The sequence below is a fragment of the Phascolarctos cinereus genome, unplaced genomic scaffold (assembly GCF_003287225.1).
Source record: "Phascolarctos cinereus isolate Bilbo 61053 unplaced genomic scaffold, phaCin_HiC Scaffold_5;HRSCAF=322, whole genome shotgun sequence".
NCBI classification, from domain to species: Eukaryota; Metazoa; Chordata; class Mammalia; order Diprotodontia; family Phascolarctidae; genus Phascolarctos; species Phascolarctos cinereus.
Window position 1 is genome coordinate 469,634,544 of NW_027555958.1, and position 19,148 is coordinate 469,653,691.

Here is a 19,148-nt window from a genome sequence, read left to right on the forward strand (position 1 = left end):
GACCCCAAGGTCTTTGGGAAGCCAGGCAGCCTCCTTGTGAGAGGTCTCCGAATCGTATCCCGTGGCACAAAACTACGGAGAGGTAAGGTAAAGTCTTATCATGAGGCAAAGTCTAGGTAAACTCTCAGATAAGGAACAGAATGTTAGAGTAATATATAAAGTGATTAGGGAACAGGGGTGCTCGGGTAACTCCTAAGAAAAGAAGAGAGTTTCTAGATATTATTGATATAAAATCTCCATGGCACCCCAGAGAAGGGAACTTAGATTTAGAACAATGGAAAATAGTGGGAGAACAATCGACAGAATTTTATAACATCGAAGGCCCAAAATCAGTTCCTCTGGGTACTTTCACTATCTATAATCCTATAAAAATGGGCTTGTAGGAGCTGTGAGAACAAAGGAAGCTCCCGCCGTGTGCCATGAGGAATTTCAAAAATCCCCAAGGGGAAGTAGAAAAGAAAGTGTAGTCACAGCAATATATTGTGGAGCATTACAAAGTGAAAAAGTTTCCTTTTACAAAAACCAAAACCTTAAGAAAGGTTTTGCCTGGTTTTAGAATACCATGAAAAGAAAAGATAAAATCAAAATAGTATTATTTCATTTGTGTAGGGAATTTCTGACAAGTTTCTTGCTTTTGGATTCTCCTGTCATTTTGTTCTATGTTTGTCTGTGTCTGTGTGAATGATGGTCTGTGATTAATGTCTAATCTTCTGCTGCCAGGCAGCCAAGGGCTGCAACTGGATTTTGAAATGCTGTTAGTGACCTTCTCCCCTTCCCTCCCTAATACCAGACGCATTTCCCGGGAGCGGGTGGATGGGGGAGAGAATGGGAGAAAAAGTACTTCATTATTTAGGTTATATAACTTGATAAAAGGCAAGAAAGTTTAAACATACAGGAATAAGAAAAGTATGGGTGGAAAGAATAATATAATCTGTTTGCATGAATAGCAGGAATAGATGATTTGAGAGTAAAAGATTTGGAAACTTTTGGAGAAAAAATTCTCTCTTTTTTGCATTCTAAAGCTCTGGCCAAAGCTTTGGGTGTAAGATTGAAAGATTATGTTGAAAAATATTATCTTCCTTTCTCTCAGATTCCAACCCCAGCCAGGTTGGGGTGGGGGAGAAAAGAAGGAGAAGGAGAGTTTTCCTCTTCAAATCAAAAAGAAAAGTTTTTAAGTATTGGAACACAATCTCAAGATAATTTAGTTCATTCACATTAGTAATATGCATGTTTCAAGTTTAAAAAATCTAGTCTCATTACAAATTGGCACACTTTTATGTGTTATGTCAGGCAATTTTTTAATAATTTTGATGTTATTAAAACGTGAACTAAAAGAAACTGAAAGATAGTGAGATAACTGTGTAAATCCAACTAAATTATTTTATCAAGTCTGGTTAATCTTGTTCTATGATGTTTTATAACTATCATTTAGAAAATCAGTTATTTCTATCTTTACCTATGATTAAAAGAACAGCTTGGAGCTAAAATAAATTCACTATCACTCATGAAAATTGCCAAAACTGTTAACTAAGTTATTTGAAGTTACTGTTTTAAAGCTAAGACCTAGAATTCTTGATTACTTTTGAGTGAAAAGGAGGGACACAAGGCAATTCCCTTAACTTTGTAAGCTTGCCAAAAGCTCCTACCAGCTGTGTCAAGGTCGTCTGCTCTGAGAGAAGAATTTGTTTGTTATTGAGTTCCTAAACAATTCATTTAGCTTACTGAGAAATTGCAACTTTATATAAATGATTTCTAATAATTGGCTTTTTCACCAAGACAAGTTTAAATGTGGGAAAGAAAGGATGTTAAGTAAAATTTCTTATATATGTGAGTCCTAGTAAATCTTTATTGATTATTGCACTTCTATGAAAATAATTAACTGTATCTGGCATTAAGCCATAATCAGCAAAACTTACTGCTTGAGGTAAAAGACTCTTAGAACTACAATTAACTTTGTTTTGAGCTTGAATTTGGGTATGGTTGTCTTATTAAATCAGTATTTCCCATTTTCCCTATTATGATCCATTAAGGAGAAATGTTTTTTTACCAGGTGCCAAAATTTTGTTCATCACACTATTAAACTTGTTAGTCAGAAACATTCCCAGACAAAAATAATTTATTGTATGGATGATAAACTTCGCAGTTGTCCTACTACTACCAAACTCTCCTTATTAATGCCCAAGTTTTAACAAGCCTCTCAGTCTCTTAGATTTATAATTACCCCTGAAAGGGTACAGAGGGTGTCACCCTTTGCTTACTTTGGGTGCATTGTTCTGCAGTCTGCAGGTATACCACCAAAATGTTACAAATTAATCAAGATTCCTTGATAATTTTTAATGTTTCATATGACTTTTATGGATATTAATTACTTTTAGCTTGCCTAATAAATCACCACTAATCAATTATTTTAAGATGAAGTTAAACTACTAGGATAACAGATAGCTAAAACTCAATTCATTTCCCCTTAATTTGTGGGCGAGATATTTTACATTTACTGAGAGCTGTTATTTTCTCCCACCCACTGTTTGTGCTTTTTCTATCCATAAAACTGACAAAATACAAAACGAAATCCAATGAACTTGTTTGGGTTCCTTACAAATCACCTGTTTTTATTATTGCAAAGAAGTCAGGAAAAGTAACGATGCTTTATGACTTCCTAGCCTTTGATAGGTATTGATTTAAAAGATTGCTTTTTTACTATTCCATGACAAAAGGTAAAAATGATACATTACATGGATGACGTTTTATGTGCTCATCCCAATCCTGAAGTGTTGGAAGAAATCTTGTTAAAAATACAAAATTTGTTGCAAGGTCATGGGGCTTCAAATAGCCCAGAAAAATTCAAAAAACTTCCTCCATATCAATATTTAGGTCACCAGATATTTCAAGAAAAAATAGTTCTACATCCTCCAAAAATAGACCTACAAAAGTTGAAAACACTTAATGATTTTCAGAAACTTATAGGAGATATGCTGCGGCTTCAGTCACAGATAGGCGTTCCAAATTATGAATTGATACCTTTATATGATTGCCTTAGAGGTGATCCTCAATTAGATTCACCCCGAATACTGATCCCTGAGGTGAAACACACATTGCTGTATATTCAGGAACAAGTAGCTGGAGCACACACAGACAGGATTGATAGGCATGAAAGTGTGGAGGCTTCTATATTTAACACTCCAAATTCTCCAACAGCAGTGATACATCAGAAACAAAGGTTTTTTAGAATAAATATATTTACCATCTCAGCCAAAAATACTTAAAGTAATTATATGGCCTTGCTAGAGGACTTAATACATAAAATTGACAACAGGTGTTTAACATTGTGTGGCACACATCCGGAAATCATATACCTTCCATTTCCTCAACAAGTTATAGAAAAGGCAATACAAAAGTTGCCTAATTGGCAAATACACGTAAATTTGACACTTGTTTTTGGAAAACCCTTTAAATATCATGCAATCTTTGAGAATAACACGTACACTGGATTAATGTCTTTACTAATGCCACAAAGATGAATAAGGCCTCTATCTGGTGCCCTAAAAGAAAGGAGTTACATGTGATTGAAACACCCTTTATATCCACACAACAGAATGAATTATATGCTGTCTATTGTGCATTTCAAAAATATGAGGAGCCAATGAATATTATCACAGATAGTAAATATGTTGAAGGAATTCTAAAACATCTAGAGACTGCTGTAATAAAAAATACTGGTAACAATATATGTCAGCTGCTTAATGCTATACAACTTATGATAAAAAGAGATGTATTTCATGTGTGGCATTAGGAATTGTTTCACTTATAGCTATCATAACTGCTTATGTATCTTTATCTCAATCTATACCTATCGCAAGAAATGAAATGGTTCAAGCTGATTTTATGGATCAGTTAGCTCGCAATGTATCTAAAGGTTTTCAAACACAAAAGAGGATAGATGATGAATTTTACCATATACTTGAGGGAATGAAGGAAACAATTATCGAAATAGGTGATGAATTGGATATTTTAGAATATGGAACACATTTGAAATGTGATTATACATATAAATTCATTTGCCTTACCAATGTTAAATACAATAAATCCCAATGGGATTGGCAAAGAATACATAGGCATCTAAATGGGCTGTTGGAAATTCTGCTACTGCAGTGGATATTGATGACTTATACGAAACTGCTAAAGATATTGCGAGGGCGGCTAATAAGGATTTGATGCCAGATAAAACTGCCCAACATATACTTGATTGGCTAGATGAACTCTGTAACCCTTTTGAGAACCTTGGACATTGGCTTATGCCTGTATTGTCTTCTTTGTTGCCATTATGTTCGCTATTGCTGGCCATGCTGTGTTTTGGACCGTGTTTGCTCAGGTGCATAGCTAATCAGATAAAGGACTTTGGGACTGAGCTCGATATGCTCTGTCTCCGTCAAAAACAAATAGGGGGAGTTGTTGGGGATCTGGAAGGATGTAGAGGGCCACAGGCTGTTCATGAGGTCTCACTGATGGGTGAAGGCCTCTCTCAGGTGCTGATCTTTGAGCAAAGGTCACCTGGTTCGGTGCTCCATTGTATGGATCTGTAACAATCTTTAACTCCCCTAGTTATTGTATGGTCATTAGCAGTCTATTCTGGGATTGGAGTCAGATAAGTGCGCAGGAAGTGCATGCATTGTCCTTGAGCACAGCATGGGTATACGTCATTGTAACTTGAGAAAGAGTTCCTGTTATTTTACTATATAAGTAAGTGCTTTGCTAAAAATAAACGGAGTCGCTTCCATCTTGTCTCCCGCCTCATCAATGCGCATTCGAGATAGAAGGTTAAACTGGCCTTATCCCTTCAAAGTTAGGATCCTGGCTCTAGTGGCGAGCTGAATTAGTTGTGCACAACACTGCTGCTAGACTCAGCCACTATCAGTTAGCTGGGAAGCTTTACAGGTTCTGGGTGACAGCACTTTGGGTTTTTCTTTTGTCTGGGGTTCTGCCCTGTTTGTTAGGCTGAAGACTTCAGATTGCCCAGATGCTGGAACTTAGATCCCATTATGTTCCTGAGGTCAAAGCCACATAGCTACAGTTTCGTGCTCAGGAGCCTAGGGCTCAGACCACTCCACGGTCTGGAGAGCACCCCTTATTGCAGTCCACTCTCAGATCTGGGTCCCAGAACCGGGGAGTGAATGTCAGAGTTACCTGGTGACAGTCGCTCCTGCATTTTGCTCAAAGTCTTGGCCCTCCTGTGTGGGTCTGTAGCCACTTTTTGCCCTGGCTCACAGTGTTTGTCCTCTTTCATCTCCTTCCTGTTGGAATGCTCTGCATGGCAGGTTGTAGCCAGAACCCATCTCCAGTGTCCATAGAACTCTTCGCCTCCCTGCATTGAACTGGGTTAGAACTATGACTCGGTGTGATTGTTTTTTTTTCTTGCATCCCCTGATCAGAACTTGGTCTGGTACATTTTACACATTCTAGATGCTCTTGCAGGAGATGTGTTGGAAGCTAAGCTACACTTGTACTTTTCCTTCATGGCTCTGCCTCAGGCTACCAAGTATTTGACAAACTCTGATGGCCTTGAACTTAACCTGGGGGAAGAATCTCAGGAGTGCTGCTAATCCTGACTTCAGAAAAGGTGAAGAGAAGCAGTAAGGCTGGAGGGATTAAGAGCAGGAGAAAGCCACCAGAATGGAACTAGTTTAAGCTTCCAGATATCATACCAGCTTGGGAGCCTGAAAGCCCTGGGTTCAAGTCCTGCCTATGGTCCAGACTAGCTGTGTGATCTAGGGTGAATGACAACCTCTTAGCGCCTCATACAATTCTCTATGACAGTAATGGGCAGAGCAGGGGTTGAACTCCATTGATGGAGTATTTGCTCATGGGGAATTCCTAGTGCTAATGAAGTTACAGGTATTACAAACACATGCGCGCGCACACACACACACACGCTTATATGTATTGTGTGTGTGAATATATATGTATAAATTTAAAAGATTTACAAAGTGATTTTAGTGGTTTCCCCCCAATCTCTGGGGGTCTTTGAGGAGAGGGGAGATGACCTCTTGTCTCAGGGATATTATAGGGGAAATCCTGCCTCAAGTGGGGGTTATGTCCCTTCTGAGCCTGGAATGCTGTAACTTGGTGAGGTCGGTGGTCTTAATCAGACGCTTTGAAATTAGTTGTGGCAGTCACAGTTGATGGGTGCCTACCACAAGGCTTTTGTGAAATCATAGACCCCTTGATTAAAATAATGAGGGACAGCTGGGGAGCACACTGAATAGAGCACAGGACCTAGAGGCAGGAAGACCTGAGTTCAAATCCTCCCTCAGACATTTAATAACCACATGACTCGGTACAAGTCATTTTCTCAACTGTAAAATGGGGATAAGAATAGCAATTATCTGCCTGGGTTGTTGTGAGAATCACATGAGATAATAGCTGTGAAGAGCTCAGCATAGTGCTTGGTATGTGGTAGGCCATTGATAAATGCTTATTTCCTGCTTTCCTTTTAGACAAAATGACAAGGAGATAACACAGTTTGATGTCTCCTTTTGTGAAATTCCGGAAGAAATATTGCCAGTCCTGTGATAGAAGGCAAACTGCTCGAAGCCCTGTGGCTTGGCCCATTGCCTCATGTACACGGTGCTTCATGGATGCTTATTGAGTTAAATCAAATTGACCTTGCATCATCAGATCACATATGTAGGACTGGATTCTGGTCTAATCCTCTCAACTGAACAGCAGGAAATGGGGCCCAGAGAGTTGTTCAAGGTCCTGGGGCAGGAAGCAGAAGGAAAGAGCTCTCCCTTTGACACCAGCTTCAGGACCTTTCTCCTATAGAGGCTTTCTCTATTGACCCTACCTTTATTCCCGATATTTCTTATAATTTGATCTTAAAATCTCATTGTATCCCCTGGCTCTTTGCTCTGCATCTGACCTGGGTCTTCATCCAAAAGCAACAAAATCCAGATCTTGGTGTTTGAACAAGATGAGCAGGAGGGACTGAGTCTGGCTTCATCCTGTGAGTAACAGCCAATGTAAAAGGTGCCTGCTGCTCCTCCTGTCTCCGGAGAGGTCTTGCTTCTGAATGACAGGTATACCCTAGAGCAGACTTGTTACACAGATAACTAGACCACATCTATTTTTGTTCTCTAGTCATTAGGCTTATTGATAGCTGTGTGTGTGTGTGTGTGTGTGTGTGTGTGTGTGTGTGTGTGTGTGTGTGTATCTATATATGTCTATATATACCTATCTGGGTCCCCAAAGCCCTTTCCTTCTGTATTCTCAGTGCTTGGCACATAATCAGCCCTTAATAAGTGATGGTAAACTTACCTAAATAGGGCAAGTGACCTAGGATAAAGCAATCCTTGGAAGTGGGGGGAGGGACTGAGTGCTCCATTTGAAAGAATTGAATTTAAAGGGCACTGATAGGACTCCTAGTCCTCGGGTTCTAGAACCACTGATTTGGATCTAGAGGGGTCAACCACAAGTCATTGAGTCCAACCCCCTCATTTTAGACATAAGGAAATGCAGACCTGGAGACAGCAAGTGATTGGTGCTTGGGTAGCAAGTGTATATCCATTTGCATAACTTAACACCCAATTGGCAAGATGAATCACAGGCATTTCTCAGAGAGATTGTGGGTTTGCTTCCAGACCATGGCAATAAAGCAAATATCGCAACAAAGTGAATCACACGAATTTTTTGATTTGCCAGCACATATAAAGATTATATTCACACTGTGCTGTGGTCTATTAAGTGTGCAATAATGTTATGTATAAAAATGTACATATCTTAATTAAAGGCACTGTATTGCTAAAAATGTTAACCATCATATGAGCCTTCAGTGAGTTGTCATCTTGGGTACAGTCTTAAGGTTCTCAAGAGAGATGTACCATAGTGGATGAAAAACTGACTTTGGGGCTTAGATTCTTATAATCTAGCCACTGGTCAGATTCTTATAATCTAGCCAATAAGCCAATAGCTTACTAATGTTCAGACTCCTTAAGAGTCTGCCCAATATGACGGATGTTCTAATAAACCTTGTCTTTGGCTGGAAAAAAACCCTGACTTTGGAATGAGTAACACTTGTCCTTGGAACATCCTGGCCATTTGAGCCTTCAAGTTAATGCAACCTTTCAGTGCCAATTGAGAGCTCCCTCCATGAATGGAATCCCGGATCTGGTCCCAAAATAGAAAGATGTACAGAGTCCTTTCCTCAAAACAACTCTGGTGGTTGCAGAATTACTTATCACTGGTCTTTGAGGGGAGGCTACATGATAAGATGCTGTAGAGGAGATTCTTGCCGAGATGGGGGTTCATTTCTATTCTGCCTCTGAGATGTTATGGTTCGGTGAGGTCAGTGATCCCAGTATTACTATGCACACTTTATAGATGGGTAAGAATGGCGCAAGATTGGCTGCTCACTGTATCATTAGAGGGAAGTGTCCACATCAATAAGCTTGTAGATCCATTGGTATACAGTAGATGGAGAAACTGAGATTCAGAAGTAGAGTGATTGTCCAGGATCATGCAACTAGTTACGGTCAGAGCCTAAGACCTGAACCCAAGTCTTCTCACTGTGAGACCAGTGTCTTTCCACTATACAGCATTGCTTCTCTTGTGGATATGAAGAACCAAAACTAGCAGTCTGGAACTGAGGAAGAGTCAAGGAAGGAGTAGGTGGGGAGTAGTAGGTGATCCAGTGCCTTGGCTCTGGATGCAGGAGACACAGTTGGCGTCAGAGCCCTCCCATTTCTCTCCTGTATGACCTCAGGCAAGGTACATTCTCTGCTTTTGGGATCTATCTCTTTTTAAAAGAATTCTTCTTTTTATGAACCTAATCACCAAGAAAACAAACATTTCAACATACGAAGAACAAAAAAGAGATTTGTATGTGGAAGCATGACATTCTATTATGCACATCCCTCCCTCCCTTGTTTCTTTCTTTCTTTCTTTCTTTCTTTCTTTCTTTCTTTCTTTCTTTCTTTCTTTCTTTCTTTCTTTCTCTCCTCTCTTTCTTTCTTTCTCTCTCTCTTTCTTTTCTTCCTTCCTTCCTTCCTTCCTTCCTTCCTTCCTTCCTTCCTTCCTTCCTTCCTTCCTTCCTTCCTTCCTTCCTTCCTTCCTTCCTTCCCAGTGTCTTTTCCTCTCCCATAACATCTTAGATCCCAGTATCTTCACGTGCTCCTGAAAGAGGGGCAAACACTCCAGCATTTGAAGTTGGAAGGCATCTTGGAGATCATCTAGGCACACGTTACCTCTTTGACAGACAGGGGAACCTGGCAAGGGGGAGGGGGGAAGTAGGGCACCTGGGGGTGGAGCAGGTTGGGTTTAAAAGTCATCTCTCTTTTGACTTTTGACTCTCTCCCAGGGAGGTAGGCCAGGAATGAGGGCGGCTCTAAGGGCGGGGGTTGGTAGACAGAAACTGCAAGAGGAAAAGGCCCTGTCAGGGGCACAGCTGGGGGCATAACTAAGACCTGACTGTCTGCAACACCCCAGACGGCTAGCCCACAGACAGAGCACTGAACGGCCCTGGTCCCTGGATTTTTGGACAGGTCGGTAGCTGGGGCAGGGGTTGATTGGTGGCTCTGTGGGCCAGGGCCAGGACTGAGGGTGTCCTGTGCCCTCCCAAGCTATAAGTTTCTGGTGCTTTCCCAGACCAGGGAGGCTGTGGGCATGCTATAAGGACCATGGACAGCCCAGGATCCTGGGCCCCCAGGGCAGGGGAATGGGTGCAGAGTGATATGGCAGAAAGGCTTGAAAGAAATTCTCAGTCCAGTGAAATGAGCAACTGTATTCGGCTGCAGTTGCCATTTTGGAATTTGACCTTCTTGACTTTACTGCCTGTGTGACCTTGGTCAAGTCACAAAATCTTCATGGGCCTCAGGTTATTTATCTGTATTATCGGGTGGATGTGATAGATGGCTCCCAAGGTCTTTTTCTGCTAAAAGAACTGGCAAAAATTCTTAGAAACTGAAATCTGAAAGGGATCCCAGAGGCTGTTGAACTCCAAATATCAAAAAGTCAAAGGAATATTTTTTGGGGGTGTCATAGATTCATACATCATACAGCTGCAAAGGACCTGGGAGGTCATCTAGTCCATCATTTCATAATAGAGAAACTGAGGCTAAAAAGTGATGGAGCTCTGATTTCATAGACCCAGGGAGCTCCCTCTACTCACACAGATGGGCGCTTTCTCTTCAGCCTATTGTCTTAGAGAGTTGCCTAGATCCTTGACGAGTTAACGGTCACAATGGGGAGAGTTGGAGATAAGAGCTGAAAGAGGGCCTTCTTAGCTTTGGGATCTGCTCTCCATGTGCTAGCTAGGGAGTCAAATGTGGGCAGCATACTGAAAGGATAGACATTGCCTTGCCAACAAAGGGCCGTGTATGTTTTTTTCCAGTGGAGATGTATGGCTATGAGAGTTGGACTATAAGGAAAGCTGAGCAGTGAAGAATGGAAGCTTTCAAACTGTGGTGCTGGAGAAGACTTTTGAGAGTCCTTTGGACAGCAAAGAGATCAAAGCAGTCAAAACTTAAGGAGATTAATTCAGGCTATTCACTGAAATTGTGTTTTGAAGGGTTTGGATAAAATGCATTCCAGACATGGGAGAATCATATGTACAAAAACATGGAGTCAGGAGTTGGAATGTCTTCTCCTAGAAGGAAAAAGCTAGAAAGGAAGTGTGAAAATATAGAGAATGAGCTAAAAAATATTTATTAAGCTCTTCCTATGTGCCAAGTGGAGGCAACTAGGTGGCTTAGTGGATAGAATGCTGGGCCTGGAGTCAGGAAGACTTGAGTTCTGGCCTCTGACTCTTACTAGCTGTGTGACCTTGGGTTAAGTCACTTGACCTCTCTTTACCTTAATCCACTGGAGAAGAAATTGGCAAACATTCCACTGTTCTTTGCCAAGAAAGCACCCTGGATAGCATTGGTGTGCTATGGTCCACAGGGTCACGAAGTGTCAGACAGGATTGAATGAGTGAACAAGCGAAAATAACATGTACAGCTATCCACGTGCTCACCAACCATCTCATTAAATGAGTTATTATCATAAGTAAGCAAATATGCTTTCTAAAGATTAAAAAATATCACCCACATGTGAACAAATATTTTCAAGAGTGTGGAGAAAGTGGCTATGATGAACAAAATCCAGTCATAGGGAAGGGAAGGGATCTGTGACGTTTCTTGATATTAAAAAGGAGTGCTTCCAATAAAAAATGCTGCAGTCGGAAAGTCTATCTCCCATTCTTTAATTCTTAAATGATATGACTTTTTGAACTTAGGTCACTTATCTATTTGGAACTTGTGGTGGTATATAATACAAAATACTAACCTTATAATTATCAGAACTATCTGGTACTGGCTAAGAAATAGAAAGGTAGATCAATGGGAAAGAGTAGACATACAATTCACAGCAGCAAACAAACATACTAACCTTGTATTTGACAAGTGTAAAGACTTAAGATTTTGGAATAAGAATTCACTATTTGGGAAAAAATGTTGGGAAAACTGGAAAGTAGTATGACAGAAACTTGGCATAGACCAATATCTTACACCATTTACCAACATAAGGTCAAAATGGGATACATAACCTAGATATAAAAAGAGATATTACAAGAAAATTAGAAGAACATGGGGCATATTACTTATCAGACTTATGGATGGTGAACAATTTATAAACGAGATAGAAAGCAAAGTTAGGTGTAAAATGGATAATTTCAATTACATTAAAATTTTTTTGTATGAATAAAACAAATGTAGCCAAGATCAGAAGGAAAGCAGAGAATTGAGGGGGAAAAATTTTTGACAGTTTATCAGATAAAGGTCTCGTATCTAAAATATATGAAGATCTTTGTTCAAATATACAAATACAAGTCATTCCCCAGCTGATAAATAGTCAAAGGATATGAATATGTGGTTTTCCAATGAAGAAATCAAAACAACTTATACTCACATGAAAAAATGCTCTAAATCATTACTGATTAGAAAAATACAAATTAAAACAATCTTGAGATATCAGTTTACATTTACCAGGTCAGCTAACATGATTGAAGGAGAAAGTGACAAATGTAGGAGGGGATGTGGAAAAATCGGGACACTAAGTTAGCTCATTGTTGGTGGAATTGTGAAATGATGCAACCATTTTGGAGACAGAAAAAGAAAATAACAACTGTTGAGGGAATGTGGGAAAATTGAGACACTGCTCCACTGTTGGTAGAGCTGTGAAGTGATTAAACCATTCTGGAATGCAATTTGGAACTATGCTTAAAGGGCTGTAAAACCAAAGGGCTGTGTACCCTTTGATCTACCAATACCACTACTAGGTCTATATCCCAAAGAAATAAAAAAAAAGAGGAAAGGACATATATGTACAAAAATATTTATAGCAGCTCTTTATGGTGACAAAGAATTCAAAATTGAGGGGATGTCCATCCATTGAGAAATGGCTGAATAAGTTGTGGTATGTAATTTTGGTGGAATATTGTTGTGCTCCAAGAAATGACAAGCAGTATGATTTCAGAAAAACCTGGAAAGACCTATATAAGCTGCAGATTGAAGTATACTTTATAAAAACTTTATTTTTCTTATTTTTTTGTTCTGTTTTTTTCACAACACGACTAATATGGAAATATATTTTGCATGACTGAGCATGTATAGCCTATAACAATTTGCTTGTCTTCTCAAGGAGAGGAGAGGGGAAAAAAGGGAGGAAGAAAGAGAATTTTGAACTCAAAACTAAAAAAAAATGTTAAAATTGTTTTTACATGGGAACATAAAGTATTAAATAAAAAAAGAACCCATGGACTACTGTATTCACCTGCTTTCCAGACTTCCTTTTCTAGCCTTTTTTTTCATGACTTCATTTTTATATTTTTAACCAGCACCGAATAATGTTCATGATTACTGATTTATAACATAGATTAAAATAGGATAATTTCTAGGCTCCCTTCATTGCTATTTTTTTCTTCCTAACCTTTTCTAGTAGAGAAACCCTTCTAAACCATCGAAAATTCAGGTACTTCACATGATAATAGTATTAGCATCCATTTCTGAGAAAAAACATGAAGACAAAAGGCTATGATTAATTCAATAATGTTAAATTAATTTATAACTTTGTTACAGTTATATCTATATGCATGTGAAATATGGTTATCACATATGTATAAGAATTTTTATCAACTTACAGAAGACATATTTGTTTCTTATATTGTCACTTTATGAATCACTTAATATTTATGGACATGAGTATTCCTAGACCACTTTTAAGAGCTCTGCCACTTACTGTAAGTCCATGGCAAGCAGATGGGAAATTGCTAATCATATTCAACCCTCTTATTTTACAGATGTGGCAATAGAGGCCCAAATAGTTATTCATCCTCTCCATTGTCCTATTTTTTTTCCAAGTGTGATTTTAAAGTAAATAGATGATTCTTATAGCTATTTTAAAATAAATTTTTCTTTTTTTAAATATAAATTTATTTATTCTTAGTTTTCAACCTGTACTTCCACAAGATTTTCAGTTCCAAATTTTCACCCCAACTTATACCTCACCCAACCCCAAGATGGCATGCATTCTGAATATCCCTTCCCCTAGTCTACCCTCTTTTCTATCTCTCCCCTCCCTTCTCTTAACCCCTTCCCCTTCTATTTTCCTGTAGGGCAAGATAGACTTCTGTACCCCATTTCCTGTATTTCTTATTTCCCAGTTGCAGGTGAAAACATTTTTTTTTTCAAACATGTTTTTTACACTTTGTGTTCCAAATTTTCTCCCTTCCTCCATCCCCATCCACCCTCATTGAGAAGGCAGCCAACTCAATATAGGTTATACATGTGCAGTCATGCAAAACACTTCCATAGTAGACATGTTGTGAAAAACTAACTCTATTTCCCTTAATCCTATCCTGCCCTCCCATTTATTCTATTCTTTCTTTTGACCCTGTCCCTCCTCAGAAATATTTGCTTCTGATTACCCCCTTTCCCAATCTGCCCTCCTCTCTATCATCCCCCTGTTCTCCTGTCCCCTTCTTCCCCTATTTTCCTGTAGGGAAGACAGATTTCCATACCCAATTGAATGTGTATGTTATTCCCTCTGTAAGCCAAATCCCATGAGAATCAGATTCACTCATTCCCTGTCTCCTTCCCCTGTTTCCCCTCCACTGTAAGAGCCTTTTCTTTTCTGTTTTTTTCTGTGAGATTATTTACCCCATCTTACCTGTCCCTTTCTTCTTCTCCTAGTATAATCCTCTCTCATCCCTTCATTTTATTCTCCAGATATAACACCTTAATCTTCAACTCACTCTGTGCCCTCTGTCTGTCTGTCTGTCTATCTATCTATCTATCTACATACATATAATTGTTCCCCTCCAACTACCCCAATACTGACAAAGGTCTCATGAGTTATAAATATCATCTTTCCATGCAGGAATGTAAACAGTTCAATCTTAATAAGTCTCTTATGATTTCTTTTTCCTGTTTACCTCTTCATGTTCCACTTGAGTCTTGTATCTGAAAGTCAAATTTCCTATTCAGTTCTGGTATTTTCATCAAGAATGCTTGAAAGTCATCTATTTCACTGAATGACCATTTTTTCCCCTGAAGGATTATTCTCAGTTTTGCTGGGTAGGATATTATATTCCATGCCCTGTGATCCCTTAATGTAGAAGCTGCTAAATCTTGTGTTATCCTGATTGTGTTTCCACAATACTTAAATTGTTTCTTTCTGGCTGCTTGTAATATTTTCTCCTTGACCTGGGAACTCTGAAATTTGGCTACAATATGCCTAGAAGTTTTCCTTTGGGGATCTCTTTCAGGAGGAGATTGGTGGATTCTTTCACTTCTATTTTGCCCTCTGGTTCTAAAATATCAGGGCAGTTTTCCTTGATAATTTCTTGAAAGATGATGTCTAGGCTCTTTTTTTGTCACAGTTTTCAGATAGTCCAATAATTTTTGAATGATCTCTCCTGGACCTATTTTCCAGGTCAGTTGTTTTCTTTTTCTTGTTTTGATTTTATTAATTTATTTTGATTTATCAACAATCACTTCCATATGCTTTTGAGTTGAAAATTTTACTCCCCTTCCTCCCCCCACCCTCCCCAAGGCAGCGCACAATCTGATATAGGCTTTACATTTACATACCCATGAAACATATTTTCACATTAGTGAAGTTGTAAGTAAAAATTAAAACCAAGAGGAGGAGCCATCAGAAAGATGAAACAAAACTCAACAAAAGGTAAAAATAAGTGATAGCGATTGACTTCCATAGTTCTTTCTTTGGATGTGGACAGCATTTTCCATCCGAGGCCTCTGGAGATGTCTTAGATTCTTGTAATGCTGAGAAGGGTTCAGTTTAACAATATTAGTCATCACATAATGCTATTAGGTACAAAGTCCTTTTGGTTCTGCTCACTTCACTCAGCATCAGACCATATAAGTCTTTCCAGGTTTTTCTGAAGTCAGCCTGTTCATCATTTCTTATAGCACAATAGTATTCCATTACATTCATATAGCACAACTTGCTCAGCCATTCCCCAGTTGATGGGCTCCTCTCAATTTCCAATTCTTTGCACCACAAAAAGAGCTGCTATGAATATTTTTGTACATGTGGGTCCTTTTCCCATTTGTTTGATCTCTTTGGGATATAGCCCTAGAAGTGCTATTGCTGGATCAAAGGGTATGCACATTTTTGTAGCCCTTTGGGCATAGTTCCAAATTGTTCTCCAAAATGGTTGGATCATTTCACAACTCCACCAACAATGTATTAGTGTTCCAATTTTCCCACATCTTCTCCAACATTTATCATTTTCCTGTTTTGTCATGTTGGCCAATCTGATAGGTGTGATGTGGTACCTCAGAGTTGTTTTGATTTGCATTTCTCTAATCAATACAGATTTAGAACATTTTTTCATATGACTATAGATGGCTTTAATTTCTTCATCTGAGAACTGTCTGTTCATATCCTTTGACCATTTATCAGTTGGGGAATGGCTTGTGTTCTTATAAATTTGTCTTAATTCTCTATATATTTTAGAAATGAGGCCTTTATCAGAGAGACTGGTTGTAAAAATTCTTTCCCAATTTTCTACCTTCCTTCTAATCTTAGTTGCATTGGCTTTGTTTGTGCAAAAACTTTTCAATTTAATGTAATCAAAATTATCCATTTTGCTTTTCATAATGTTCTCTATCTCCTGTTTGGTCATGAATTCTTCTGTTCTCCATAGATCTGATAGGTAAACTATTCCTTGTTCTCCCAGTTTACTTATGGTATCAGCCTTTATATCTAAGTCTGAACCCATTTTGACTTTATTTTGGTATATGGTGTGAGATTTGGGTCTATGCCTAGTTTCTGCCATACTCTTTTCCAGTTTTCCCAGCAGTTTTTTTCAAAGAGTGGGTTCTTATCCCAGAAGCTGGGGTCTTTGGGTTTATCAAATAATAGATTACTATAGTCATTGACTACTGTGTCTTGCATATTTAACCTATTCCACTGATCCACCTCCCTATTTCTTAGCCAGTACCAAGCAGTTTTGATGATTGCTGCTTTATAATACAATTTAAGATCTGGAATTGCTAGGCCACCTTCCCCTGCATTTCTTTTCATTAGTTCCTTTGATATTCTGGACCTTTTTTTTTCCAAATGAATCTTGTTATTATTTTTTCTAACTCTATAAAATAATTTTTTGGTAGTTTGATTGGTATGGCACTGAATAAGTAAATTAGCTTAGGTAGGATTGTCATTTTTATTATATTAGCTCGGCCTACCCATGAGCAACTGATGTTTTTCCAATTATTTAGATCTGATTTTATTTGTGTGAAAAGTGTTTTGTAATTGTGTTCATAGAGTTCCTGGGTTTGTTTCGGGAGGTAGACTCCTAAATATTTTATAATGTCTACAGTAAGTTTAAATGGGATTTCTCTTTCTATCTCTTGCTGTTGGGCTTTGTTGGTAATATATAGAAATGCTGATGATTTATGTGGGTTTATTTTATAGCCTGCAACTTTGCTAAAGTTTTTATTATTTCAAGTAGTTTTTTACTTGATTCTCTAGGATTCTCTAAGTATATCATCATGTCATCTGCAAAGAGTGATAGCTTTGTTTCTTCTTTGCCTATTCTAATGCCTTCAATTTTTTTTCTTCTCTTATTGCTAAAGCTAAGTTTCCAGTACAATATTGAATAACAGTGGTGATAATGGACATCCTTGTTTCACCCCCGATCTTATTGGAAATGCTTCTAGCCTGTCCCCATTACATATAATGCTTGCTGAAGGTTTTAGATATATGCTATTTATTATTTTAAGGAAGACTCCATTTATACCTATGCTTTCTAGTGTTTTTAATAGGAATGGGTGTTGTATTTTATCAAAAGCTTTTTCTGCATCTATTGAGATGATCATGTGGTTTCTGTTGGTTTTTGTTGATATGCTCAATGATGCTGATAGTTTTCCTAATATTGAACCAACCCTGCATTCCTGGTATAAATCCTACCTGGTCATAGTGTATTATTCTTGTGATAAGTTGCTGCAATCTATTTGCTAGTATTTTGTTTAAAATTTTTGCATCTATATTCATTAGAGAAATTGGTCTGTAATTTTCTTTCTCTATTTTGACTCTTCCTGGTTTAGGTATCAACACCATATTTGTATCATAAAAAGAATTTGGTAAGACTCCTTCTTCACCTATTTTCCCAAATAGTCTATATAGTATTGGAATTAATTGTTCTTTAAATGTTTGATAGAATTCGCATGTAAATCCATCTGGCCCTGGAGATTTTTTCCTAGGGAGTTCATCAATGGCTTGTTCAATTTCTTTTCCTGAGATGGGGTTATTTAAGTATTTTACTTCCTCTTTGATTAATCTGGGCAATTTATATTTTTGCAAATATGTATCCATTTCACTAAGATTGTCAAATTTGCTGTCATATAGTTGCGCAAAATAATTCCTAATTATTGTTTTAATTTTCTCTTCCTTTTCATTCTTGATACTAGTAATTTGGTTTTCTTCTTTCTTTTTTTAATTAAATTAACCAAAGGTTTATCTATTTTATTTTTTTCATAAAACCAGCTCTTAGTTTTATTTATTAGTTCAATAGTTTTCTTAATTTCAATTTTATTAATTATTCCTTTGGTTTTCAATATTTCTAATTTAGTGTTTAGTTGAGGATTTTTAGATTGTTCTTTTTCTAGTTTTTTTAGTTGTATGCCCAATTCATTAATCTCCTCTTTTTCTATTTTATTTATGTAAGCATTTAGAGATATAAAACTTCCCCTAAGAACTGCTTTGCTGCATCCCATAGTTTTGGTATGTTGTCTCATTATTGTCATTCTCTTGAATGAAATTATTGATTGTTTCTATGATTTGTTGTTTGACCCAATCATTTTTTAGGATTAGATTATTTAGTTTCCAATTATTTTTTAGTCTATCTTTCCATGGCCCTTTATTACATATAATTTTTATTGCATCATGATCTGAAAAGGATGCATTTAATATTTCTGCCTTTCTGCATTGGATTGTGAGGTTTTTATGCCCTAGTACATGGTCAATTTTTGTGTATGTGCCATGTACTGCTGAGAAAAAAGTATATTCCTTTCTATCCCCATTCAGTTTTCTCCAGAGGTCTATCATACCTAACTTTTCTAATGTTCTATTCACCTCCTTAACTTCTTTCTTGTTTATTTTGTGGTTAGATTTATCTTGTGCAGGAAGGGGGAGGTTCAGGTCCCCCGCTAGTATAGTTTTGCTGTCTGTTTCTTCCTGTAACTCCCTGAACTTCTCCTGTAAGAATTTGGATGCTATACCATTTGGTGCATATATGTTTAGTAATGATATTACTTCATTGTCTATGGTGCCTTTTAGCAGGATGTAGTTTCCTTCCTTATCTCTTTTGATTAGATCTATTTTTGCTTTTGCTTTGTCTGAGATCAGGATTGCTACCTCTGCTTTTTTTACTTCAGCTGAAGCATAATATATTCTGCTCCAGCCTTTTACCTTTACCCTGTATGTGTCACTCTTTTTCAAATGTGTTTCCTGTAAACAACATATTGTAGGATTATGGTTTTTAATCCATTCTGCAATCTGTTTCCATTTTATGGGAGAGTTCATCCCATTCACATTCACAGTTATATTTACTATCTGTGTCTTTTTCTCCATCCTCCCCCCCATTTGTGCTT

General features: G+C 37.9%; 1 protein-coding gene across 2 annotated transcripts in view; it reads left to right on the top strand.

The window, feature by feature from the left end:
- The window catches only part of LOC110212919 (biotin-dependent 3-methylcrotonyl-coenzyme A carboxylase beta1 subunit-like), a 67,551-nt gene continuing 48,403 nt past the window's right edge, over positions 1 to 19,148 (top strand). The window contains exon 1 of one of the 2 annotated variants that reach the window (XM_020993072.2): positions 1 to 82. The gene's annotated coding sequence lies outside the window, so the exon portion shown is untranslated. Of the gene's footprint in view, positions 83 to 9,370; positions 9,534 to 19,148 lie in introns of those variants that run through there. The other variant, XM_020993073.2, reaches the window with a different exon arrangement.